We start from the raw sequence: 12,473 nt of genomic DNA, 5'->3' as shown, positions 1-12,473 counted from the left end.
TGGTGAGGACATTGACCTGGACCTGGACAGGAGGCCTGAATATTAGCAGGAAGGGGTGGCTGCAGGTCCAGAATATCAGCTGACACCAGAACTTAACTGTCACACTCTCTGAGGCAAGGTCTGTTCGATGTGGAATGAACACTGAATGCTGTAGCATCCTAGGGGGTGAGATGAGGCAGAAAGGTCCTTATTTCACAAGGGTAACAGTGAGGTTTCTAGTCTTCCGGCACAGCAATGCTTCTCCAGGCTCCACAGCCCCACAGGCAGAGATCTAGCGTTCAGACTTGGGGCTGTCAAGGCCCGTACAAGGGAGACTGGCACAGCTGGCCCCATGACTAGGTCCTGAGCTGACTCATGGGCCCTAAAAGTACCCTGGGAGGCACGAAAGCCTGGTCTTTCTTCCCTCAAGTGAATGAGGAAGCCAGTGAAAGGTGGGCTTGAGGTTAACGGGCACATGTTAGTACTGACCAGCAGGAAAAACCAGAGACGCTCCAGTACATTCATATCCTGGGGGTCTGAGTAGCCCAATGTGAGAGGCCCATCCTCCTAAGAAGTAAGGCAGAAGATTGGTCCTAACATGGGGCAGTGAGTATGGCAGAGGGAAGCAGGCCACCCCTAGGCACCTAAAGTGCCAAAACAGCCTAAAGTTTCCCAGACAGAGCCCACAGGACAGATTTGGCTATTTCTGTATCTGGGCCATGATCACTCAGACCTGGATTCTGGAATCTTTCATTTACTTGGACCTGGATTACAGACCCTCCTATTTGCAAGAATGCCCCACCTGACCTGCTCTCCAGGAAGCCAAAGCAGAGGATGAGTGAGGAAGCTGTGCCACTAGAGGGGTCTTTGGTCCCAGTAAAGCAAATTTGACCAACCAGTGTTTAGAGAGGGGTCCCCTGAGATGGCTGTACATCTGCCTGCTTCTCATTGAAACGGTCCATGGACCACCGCTTCAGAATCACCAGGGAGCTTGTTAAAATGCAGATTGCAGGGTTCCTGACCCAGGATGAGGATCTCTAGGATAGATGCCAAGGAAGTGGTGTTTTTAACAAGTTCAACAAGTGTTCTGGGTTGAAGTTTTTGCCACAATTAAATTTGCCATCCATTGCCCTAAGGTAAGACAGGTCTTTTATCTTTTGACGAAGGAACAAATTTAACTAAATGCGTCCACGGTGCTGGCAGCAGTAGTGTCTGCAACTTAATAGCGAGAGCTGCCCCAGCCCTGTCGGGTAAGATGGTCTGTGTTTGTGGTTTGGTTAATTTTGGGGTTGTTTTGTTTGTTTGTTTAACTTTAATGTTTTGTAGTTTATTTACACAGAGCGGGTTTTCAGAAACAATGATAAGAAAAGAAAAAAGTTATTTGTAGAAGAAAAAACTAATCCGGGAAGAGAAAAGAGTTGAAACTAAGGGGAAAGGGATGACTAAGAGAAAAAGCAGCAGAGAAGGCTGGGTTGCGGGGTAAGCATATGAGAGAGAGAAAAAGGTCGTTATGGGGCAGCTGTCAACAGGACTTACAGAGAGATGGCTGGTGGAGATGATCTTTTTTTAAAAAAAAATAATATAGAACATTTTAATTCTATTTGGTTAGAGTATTTTTTCTTTGTTGCAGTAGCAGTGGATGATAACATTATGTATCTTTCAGGTGTACATTGTAATATATTTCGAATTCTGTGTAGATTACAGCATGTTCACCACCCAAAGACTAATTACAATCCATCCCCACATACATGTGAGCCTAAACACCCCTTTCCTTTTTTTCCTTCCCCTTCCCCTCTGGTAACCACCAATCCAATCTCTGTTGCTATGTGTTTGTTTGCTGTTGTTTTTATCTTCTCCTTTTTAGTGAGATCATAGGGTATTTGACTTTCTCCGTCTGACTTATTTCACTTAGCATGATACCCTCAAGGTCCATCCATGTTGTCACAAAGGGCTGGATCTCATCATTTCTTATGGCTGAGTAGTATTCCATGGTGTACATATACCACATCTTCTTTATCCGTTCATCCCTTGATGGGCACCAAGGTTGCTTCCAAGTCTTGGCTATTGTGAATAATGCTGCAATGAACATAGGGGTGCAGGTATCTTAATGCATTTGTGTTTTCAAGTTCTTTGGATAAATACCCAGCAGTGGAACAGCTGGATTGTATGGTGGTTCTCTTCTTATTTTCTGAGGAAGCTCCATACTGTTTTCCATAGTGGCTGCACCAGTTTGCACTCCCACCAGCTTAAGATGCTTTGCTGTGGCTCAACCTTGAGAGACTTAAGATGATTCCTTGAGATCCGTTCGGAAGCTTTTTTTGGACGTTGGGCTGGCATTACATTTGAGTGTGAAATCTCCCTGAGGTGGCTGCCAGGCATCCCTGTTATATTTGGGCTACCGGCAGTTGTAAAAAGCAAGGAATTCAGACTGCTGACAGGTCCCAGGTTGAAACGACTTCCTGCAATGGCTGCAAGTGGAAGCAAAAAGTGAAGACAGGAGGGGCCTGAGCTGAGGGCCACAGGCCCCAAGGAGTTACAGAGGTAGCAACCCTGGCAACATCCACCATCTAAGGGTCCAGGTGAGAAGGCGAGACAGGAAGTGGAGGAGGGGCTGGAGGTGTGCCGTTGGTGTAACCACTCTTTCCCTCTTAGAGCTTCAAAGGATCAAGTTCCCAACATCCAGGCTGTTCGAGGGGTGAGGCGGGGGTGTAGGAGAAGGAACCACTGTACCCAGAGGAGGGAGGAGTCTGCTCTAGGCTTCAGCTTCTGACCTAAAATCAAAACACTCTTTACCCTGAAGAATCAATGTCCTTCCGACACTTGCTTCTGATCCCCAGGAAAGATTCATAGTTCTATTTAGCTGGCAGAGTCCTTCCACCCAATTTCTGTTTAGCTAGTATTTAACATGGTCTATTTCACGGAGTCAGTTCTTGTGAACTACAAGGCCTGGCTTGGGCTTTATTCTGCTAAGAGAACACCTGCCTTCAGCTCTGAAGTACGTGGAGTTTTCTTTCACTGACAGGGCATGGAGGGTGCCCAATCCAACATTCATCATCCTAATTTCTCTGAAGGAAAGAAGAAGTGTCATTTGATCCAACCACCTATGCAAAATGCCTGGCATACACTGGCGGCTCAGTAAAGCTAAGTCACTGTCATTGCTTGAGATAAGTGAGAGTTTACCTGCCCTTGGTCTGCATTGTCCCAGGTCCTCCCTCACCTCTCTACCTGTCGGTTTCCCAGGAAGCTGAGGTCCCATCATGCTTCACACTTCGGCCTGGGCACAGCACAGGTGACCAGCTTCCGTTGTGCTGGCCAGAATCCATGACCCCAGTTAAGGTCGGGCAGGGGGATCCCCAAAGAGAACAGTGGCCCAAGGAAGGGGAGGCTATATGCTGGGGGACATGTAGGTGACGTGGGTCTGAGGGAAGCGGCGAGGGTGGAATTCCAGAGAGCAGCTGCCTCTTGTTCTTCGTGTCCCTGGATGTAGTTTTCATTACGGGGAAACCTAACTTGTTCAACAAATGGTTCCCAAACAATTGGATATCCACATGCGAAAAAATGAAAAAGGAACCTCAACCATAATCTCATGCCATATGCAAAAATTAATTTTAAATGGATCATAGCTCTACTTGTAACCACTAAAATGATAAAGCTTCTAGAAGAAACATGGGAAGAAATATTTGAGACTGGTCAGCAAGATGATTTTCCCAAAGATATCCACTCCCTAGCCCCCAGAACCTGTGATTATGTTATGTTATATGACAAAGGGGACTTTGCAGATGCAGTTAAGGTTACAGACTTTAAAATATGGGAGGATCCTGGATTATCCAAGAGGGCCTAATCTGATCACACGGACCCTTAAAAGCAGAGAAGTTTCTCCAGCTGAGGCAGAAGGGAAAAGTAAAGATTTCAATCATGAGAAGGATTCCAAGTGCTTTTACTGGCTTTGAGAGTTAGGGTCTCCTGTTCCGTGATCAGAGTGAGGCCTGTAGGAGCCAAGGGCAGTCTCAGCTGACACCAGCAAAGAAATGGGGACCTCAGACCTATAACCTCAAGGAACAGGATTCTGCCAACAACCTGAATGAACTTGCAGTGGATTCTTCTTGAGCATCCCAATAGGAACCCAGCCAACTAACACCTTGATTTTGACCTTGGGGGACCCAGAACGGAGAAACCAGTCAAGGAATCCACACTTCTGACCTATAGAACTGTGAGATAATAAATTTGTGTTGTCTTAATGCCGCTAAATTTATCAATAAATCCAGAGAACGCACTGGATTTAAGATTCCTCGATCCTGATGCTCTCAGTTGACATCTAAGCCTCTGTAAGAAGTCCCAGCCACAGTGTTATGTTTATTCTGCCAAATTCCTGGGGTGGGGTACGTGCAAGAAAGACCTACTGGCTCAGAAAGCCTGCTAATCATCGTTAGCCTTTCAAAGGCTTTTCCAGAGAATTGTTCTTTCACTTTTTATCTTTCATGCTACCATATTTTATTGAGTCTAAAACACCATAGATTATCAAGAAGGGGAAGAAATTTGCAAATAAAAAGACCTATTAAATTTATTTAGACAGATTTTTTTATCCTATATCACCTATGGGCCCATGAAACTATATATGCAAAGAAAATTCGTTGGTTAGCGTGTTCCTTAAATTTATTCAGAATCCTATTTTTCTGAATCACATTTCAATTCAAAGTCATCAAATTTTATGTTTTGCGAGACTATTGTCTTCTAGACCAGGGTTGGCAAACTTTTTCTGCAAAGGGCCTCATAGGAAATAATTGAGGCTTTGCAGGCCATGTGCTCTTTCTTGCACCTTCTCAACTCTGCTGCTGTAACGCAGAAGCAGCCACAGACAGTACTAAATGAACGGACATGGGTGTGTTCCAAAAAATCTTTGTTCATGAACACAGAAATTTGAATTTCATATAATTTTCGTATGTCATGAAATACTATTCTTCTTTTGATTTCTTTCAACTATTAAAAAGTATAAAACCCAATCGTATTCACAGGCTATACAAAAACACACGGTGGGCTAGATTTGGTCTTTGGGCCACCAGTTTGCCAACCTCTGATCTACGCCATTGTGAACACTGGTAATGCAGTATATCTTTCTTTTCTTTTTTCTTTTTTTGAAAATTATTTTATTGAGATCACATTGGTTTATAACATTGTGTGAATTTCAGGTGTGCGTTATTATGTTTCAGCTTCTGTAAGACTTCATCGTGTTCACCACTAAAAGTCTAGTTTCCATCCATCACCATACATACATATGTCCTCCTTTACCCCTTACCTCCTTCCCCTCTGGTAACCACCAATCTGTTCTCCTTATCTATATGTTTGTTTGTTTATCTTCCACAAATGGTGACATCATAAGGCATTTGTCTTTCTCTGTCTGACTTATTTTGCTTGGCGTAATACCCTCAAGTTCCACTCATGTTGTTGCATATAGGATGATTTTGTCTTTGAAAATTATATACTCTGGTCTCTGGGACTGTCTTTGAAGCATCCATTTTGTAAATTTGGATGCTGGAGAATATTCATCAGGATAGGCCGGGTTATGCTGCATTAACAAACAACTCCAAAATCTCAGTGGCTTAAAATGACAAAGCTTCATTTCTCACTCATGCAAAGTCCCCTGGAGGTCAGGGCTACTTTCCAGGGCAGCCGTCCCCCACGCAATGACTACGCCTTACACCTCCTGGTGAACACAGGCCTCCTCAATATTGGCAGAGGACAAGAATGTGGAAAATCACGCACCAGCTCTTAGAGGATTTCCTCCAGAAGTTATGTGTCTCACTTTTCATTCATGGTCTTCTCTGTATCCTCATGTGGTGGAAGGGGCCAGGGATCTCTCTGGAGCCTCTTTTATAAGGCACCAATTCCACTCACGAGGGCTCCACCCTTATGGCTTACCCACCTCCCATGGGCCCCCCCTACTAATATCGTCACATGAGTCATTAGGAGTTCAACATATGAATTTTAGGAGGGACACGAATATTCAGACCATAGCTCTAGGTCATAAAAAGGATGCCTTCACCTGGTGCACTCTCTCTTTCTCATTTGGATAGCTCACTCTGGTGAAGGCTAGCCACCATGTCACAAGGACACTCAAGCAGACCTTTGAGAGGTGCATGTGTGGTGAAGTCGATGTGGAGAGGAACTAATTCACCAGCACGAACTTGCCACCAGTGAGTCATCCTCCAGCCTCAATCAAGCCCTCGGATGATTCCAGCCCTGTAGGACTAAAGTCTTCCAGCCGAGGCCCCAGACGTCACAGGGCTGTGACCCATAGAAACTGTGAGATAATAAAGGATTATTGCTGTTCTAAGCCACTAAGTTTTGGGGAGTGATTTCTTATGCAATAATAGAAAACCAATACACATGGCTTCACCTAATCTCAAGGGGATGGGGAAATTCAAGTGTTCCATTGGCCCAAACATGGGAGAAACTAGTTATTGGCAAACATCTTGATCTTATCAGAAGGTATCGATGAGGAGTTTTCAGACAAAAACCGGGACTCAGATTCTTTCCTCCGATGGTTCATAGATGGTTATTGTCTGAAACATCAGGGGATTGCTCTTGTCCCAAGATGCCACCAGGAATAATATCCAAGTTCATAGATGTGTAGACAATGGATACAAAATTTTTAAATGCCATTGTTGAAACGCACATCTAGATTTCAGCAATATTAAAATGCAAAAATAATAAGCATCTTGGAATTAATGGAAATGGCATATCACTGCTTTTTCTGTCACACGCTCTCTTATTTCTGCCTGCCTTGTGGTTATTTGCCTTTAACTGGTAGATCCAAGTGGCTGGTTTGGAGATAAAATGGGAACATGGGTAGAAAGTCCCCATATCCAAAGCAAAGCAAATTGTCTAGTCCATTCAGGCTGCTGTTAAAAAAAATACGATAGACAAGGTGGCTTAAACAACAAGCATTTATTCCTCACAGTCTGGAGGCTGGGAAGTCCGAGATCAAGGCACGGCAGATTTGGTGTCTGGTGAAAGACTTCTTCCTGCTTTGTAGGTGGCTGTCTTCTCACTGTGTCCTTGCATGGCCGAAGGGCCAAGAGAGTTCTCTGAGGTCTCTTTTCTAAGGGCGCTAATCCCACTTATGAGGGCTCTGTCCTCATGACCTAATCACCTCCTAAAGGCCCCACCTCCAAATACCATCTGTTGGCTATGAGGTTCCAACATATGAATTTTAGGCAGACACAAACATTCAGTCTGTGACACAAATGATTGAGTGATTTCTCTGAATTAGAAAAAAAAATTGGGGAGTTGGCCCTGGGACGTAGAGGTTAAGTTCATGCACTCTGCTTTGGCAGCCCTGGGGTTCATGGGTTCAGATCCCAGGCACAGATCTACACACTGCTCATCAAGCCATGCAATGGTAGCAGTGTCCCACATACAAAATAGAGGAAGATTGGCATAGATGTTAGCTCATGGGCAATCTTCCTCACACACACACACAAAATTTGCAATGCAACATAAACTATAGGTATAATGATTACAAGGTCAATCTAACCCCAACTGGTTGAAATACACCAGATTCAATTAGCCAAGAAAGTCCTATAACTGTTCATGTATATAGAGAGAAATGTAAATTTCTCTATACACACACCCCCACACACATAGTATATATAGTATCCTTAGCCTTAGGTAACATGTGTACCTATGTGTCATAGCTAGAAATGAAATTTCCTTTAAAATTAGCCTTTAACAAATTCTTAGTAATGAATACTGGCCTTGTTTGTAGTTAACTGGCAATCCTGTATTGAAATAGGACATGATAGGATGGAAGCAGACAACTTGATTTCTTCCCCAGGACCAATTCAAATCCCACTTGTGGATTCAACCTTCACTTCCTCCTAGATGAAATCTTGGGTGAACTCTTGGATCCCGTGCTTTTCTTTATCACTCTTTTCTTTTAATTTTGGTAAAAACGCATAACATAAAATTCACCATCTTCCTCATTTTTAACTGTACAGCTCAGGAGTGTTAAGTATATTCACATTGTTGTGAAACAGATCCCCAGAATTTTTCATCTGAAAAAAAGTTATCTGAAACTCTATACCCGTCAAACAACGCCCATTTCCCCCTTCCTCCAGCCTCTGGTAAGCACCATTCTATTTTCTGCTTCTACGAATTTGACTGCTTTATACACTTCATATAGCATTCATATATATCAGGAATCAGATAGCATTTGTCTATTTGTGACTGGCTTATTTCACTTAACATAATGTCCTCAAGCTTCTTTCATATTATAGCATATGGCAGAATTTCTTTCCTTTGAACGCCGAATAATATTCCATTGTATGTATATACCACATTTTGTCTATTGACTAGTCACCAATTGAGGGACATTGGGGTTGCTTTTAGCTATTGTGAACAATGCTGCTGTGAACATGGGTGTGCAGATAATCTCTTCTAGACCCTGCTTTCAATTCTTTTGGATATATACCCAGAAGTGGGATTGCTGAATCATTTGGTAGTTCTGTTTTTAATTTTTTGAGGAACTTTCATACTGTTTTATAGTGGTTGCACAATTTTACAAGCACACCAAGAGTGCACAAGGATTCCAATTTCTCTACATCCTCATCAACTTTTTGTGTTATTTTCTGGGGGTTTTCTTGACAATAGTGATCCAAATGGGTGTAAGGTGTTATCTCATCACATTTTTGATTTGCGGTTTGTCTAGTCCCTCTTAAATAATAAAAAGTCCTTTGGTCATTTTCAGGGCCAAAGAACAATCTCATTTAGGAAATATGAGAGGCAGAATAACTCCCTCCCTCCAAAAGATGCCCTTACCCCTGGAACCTGTAGATATCTTTTGCTATATTACAAAGGGTAGTTAAAGTTGCAGACAGAAATAAGGTTTCTAATCAGCTTCCTCCACTCCCAGGTTGCCTGTGACTCCTCCAGGGATAGAAAAGACGGAGGCTAGGAGGAGAGGTAAGCAGCGGGAGAGACCATCCTTACCGAAGGCAGATATAGTATGATGTTTGTAACTTCTGGGTGGGGCAGATTCCCAATGATGATTCCTTCTCTTCCTCAGCACTTTGTGGGATCCTCAATCAAAGTGATCCCCTCTGCGCCCTTGGGCAATTCTTGTCTGTGGCCAGCTGCTTCTCACCTCATCTTCATCCTCCACAGCAAATAGTAGCTTACAGCCTCTTGCTGCTGAGGGCCCTTCTCCTTTGGCACAAAGCCTTTTTGGACAGGTCTTTTCCAACAACTCCAAGGCCAGATCCTTCCCACAAGTCCTCTCGGCTCACAAGAACACTCTGGCATCCTTTCCCCAGCCCCACCAGCGGCAGATGTGCAGTTTTCTCTCCAGTGCATATACCATACAGTCAGCCTTCCATATCCATGGGTTCCACATCTGTGGATTCAACCAACGTGGATGGAATGGCCTGCAGTGGTTGTGTCTGTACCGAACATGTACAGACTGTTTTTCTTGTCACTATTCCCTAAACAGTGTAACAACTATTTACATAGCATTTACATTGTATTAGGTATTATAAGTAATCTAGAGATTATTTGAAGTATATGGGAGGATACGCACAGGTTATATGCAAATACTACACCATTTTATATAAACGACTTGAGCATCCTCAGATTTGGTACCCATGGGATCCTGGAACCAATCCCCATGGATACTGAGGGACGACCGTAGAGCTCTTTGCTTGGCCACCAGGCAGGCAATTCTAACTGCAGACTTTGATCTTTTCAGAGAAAAAAATAAAATGCTTGAGGTTCATTAATGTGGCTGATTTTACAGTCTTCAACTTCTTCGAAACAAAGGTCTGCATTCATTCAACATTTTCTTAGGATGAGCATTAGGAACTACTTTTCTGTTCTGCTTTTAGAGATTTTGCTGAAGTTCATTTCTAGTTAGCTGATATGTATTTATGTAGCATATAAGCCAGAAATTGTCTCATGTAGTGATAATATGGTTGCAGTTACAGTAAATAAAGTTTCCATAAGAACTTGGGAATTTTGAGATAATAAACATTTTTTCCTTAACTAATTTATTTTCATAGAGCTATTTGTAAAGTATGTCTTCTCTGAACATTTCCACCAAACCTCTACCCATTCTGACTTTAAATTCATTATCATTGCACATTTCTATAGGGAAAAGGACAGTCTACAAGTTCTCTTAATTAATCACGGGTAACTTTAACGACCACTTCCGCTGTCCCCATCCTTTCCCCATCTTGCCCAAGCGTAAGGTTCTCTAGGGCTTGCAAAGAATTTTTGCATCATGAGAAAGATTATTGCTGATGCCATTCATGACATAAGCTATCATTCTAAATACCAACTTAACTTTCCAATCCAAGATCAGGATATCAAAACCAAAATTCTCTTACAAATGAGAAATTCTCAATAATTTGCCCTTAGTAGGTCATCTCTTCGGGAAAACACAAGAGACTGATAACAATTGTTGACTCTTAGATGAGAACTGGGGACCTGGGGAAATGGGGAGGAGAAAGACTTACTTTTCACTAAATATCATTTTGAACCTTTTGAATTTTATACTATATATTCTCAATTCAAAAAACATTTTATTTTAAAAATAATAATTTGCATTTGAAAGTAAAAAACTACCATTCTAACACTCAATGTTACAAGTAAAAGTTACCTTTTGAAATCAGAAAATAGAGTTTTCAAAGTCTTAAGGACAAATTGAATTGTGTCTATAAAAGATCTAAGATTTATAATTGAGTTGTTTGGTAAATTTTTTGAGTTTTTCTTCTACTCTCTGCTCTCAGATTGCTCAAGATTGCAACAAAAACAAAGAGAAAGCTTGGTTTTTGTGGGAAGGGAGGTCATGGAAAGGCATGTCTTACTGACAATTAATCCATTTCATCATTTGTCAAGTGCTTGCCATCTGTCATGCAATGTGTTGGATGCCAGGAGACACCCAGGGGCCTGCCTGGGAGGGAGACTTGCACATTGGAAAAGAGAAGGTGGTGCTCTGAATTCTCAGAGTTGGGGTTGGAGGAAGAGGGAAGGCTTAGACTCAACACCTAGAGAGGAGGCAAGAAGGACTTGAGCCAAAATGGAGTCTAGACACGATATGGAAGCCACTAGAATCTGAAAACAAGGGGATGAGGTGGGGCCTAAGGATGGGACAGTGTATTCAAAGCAATGGGTGAAAAAGAAGCTTTTTTCCACAAGCCAAGTGTCCACACCCGAAGCAAAGTAGAGAACTGAGGTCTGAATTTCCCAGGCAATTGGCCCAGCTCTTAACGGTGATGAAATGATTACCTTGGGCCAAGTTATGTGTATAGATGGTCCCTAACTCACAATGGTTCAACTTATGATTTTTCAATTTTGTGATGGTGGGAAAGTGATATGCATTCCATAGAAAGCATATTTCAAATTTTGGATTTTGCTGCTTTCCCAGGACAGCAAATGCAGTATGACACTCTCTCAGGATGCTGGACAGCAGCAGCGAGCCGCAGCTCCAGGTCAGCCTCACGATCACGTGGGTAAATGGCCGATACACTTACAACCATGCTGGACCCATCCAACCATGCTGTTCTTCACTTTCAGTATAGTATTCAACCAATTCCAGGAGATATTCAACATTTTATTATAAAACAGGCTTTGTGTTAGTTGATTTTGCCCAATTGGAGGCTAATGTAAGTGTTCTGAGTGCATTTAAGGTAGGCTAGGCTAAGCTGTGACGTTTGGCAGATTAGGTGTATTAAATGCATTTTTGACTTATGATATTTTCAACTTATGATGGGTTTATCAGGATGTAACCCCATCGTAAGCCAAGGATGATCTGTATGGCAAATGTCAAAGGAAAGGTCCTGATCTCCTAAGGTTCTGTAAGGCCTTTCTAAGTCTCAGCTTTTCTCATTTGTAGACCAGAATAATAATATCTATGTTATAAAATCGTTGTGGGGATTTCCATAGTGTCAGGAGCATAATAGTTGCTCAATACATGGTATCTATTGCCTTTCTTGTTGTTGTTATTATTACCTGTAAATAAAAGTAAATATCATAATGATGGTTCCCATAGATTGGCTCATTCAAGCCTCATTTTACCCTCCTTTTGGAGTAACTTCCTGTATTGCCAAGTCTATGAAACTAGGAACTACATTTTCCAGACTCCTTTGCTCTTAGGGTCTAGTTGCCAGTTAGGGTCTACCAGTTGGAGGCAATCACATGAGATTTGGAAGATGGAAGAAGGTGGAAGCCATCTTCCTGTTGCTGTTTCTTTTGCAAACAACGTCACAAAGACATGAATGGCATGAGGCAGCAGGGACTGTGGTGCAAGTAGCTGCTTGACCTTCAGATCACAGCTGCAGTGGTTTGCCCTTGACATCAATCAGTCGGGGCCCCCAATTTCAGCTTCTTCAGCCCTTCCAGTGACTTTGTAAGCATCTAATTCCTGTATGAAATTCTTTCTGTTTAAAATAGCTAGGGTGATGATTCCTGTTTCTAGAACTAAATCCTGACTGATTCAGGAA

At 42.4% G+C, this 12,473-nt stretch overlaps 1 protein-coding gene across 1 annotated transcript in view; it reads left to right on the top strand.

The window, feature by feature from the left end:
* SP110 (SP110 nuclear body protein) overlaps positions 1–11,491 on the top strand; it is a 63,355-nt gene extending 51,864 nt beyond the window's left edge. Inside the window, exons 21-22 of the transcript XR_011540184.1 lie at positions 8,891–8,940; positions 11,399–11,491. The gene's annotated coding sequence lies outside the window, so the exon portion shown is untranslated. The remainder of the gene's footprint in view (positions 1–8,890; positions 8,941–11,398) is intronic.
* Positions 11,492–12,473: the final 982 nt, after the last annotated feature.

This window comes from Equus przewalskii, chromosome 5 (assembly GCF_037783145.1).
Source record: "Equus przewalskii isolate Varuska chromosome 5, EquPr2, whole genome shotgun sequence".
In the NCBI taxonomy this organism is placed as follows: domain Eukaryota; kingdom Metazoa; phylum Chordata; class Mammalia; order Perissodactyla; family Equidae; genus Equus; species Equus przewalskii.
Note: the sequence above shows the minus strand (reverse complement) of the source record. Positions and strands in the feature narration are given on the sequence as shown.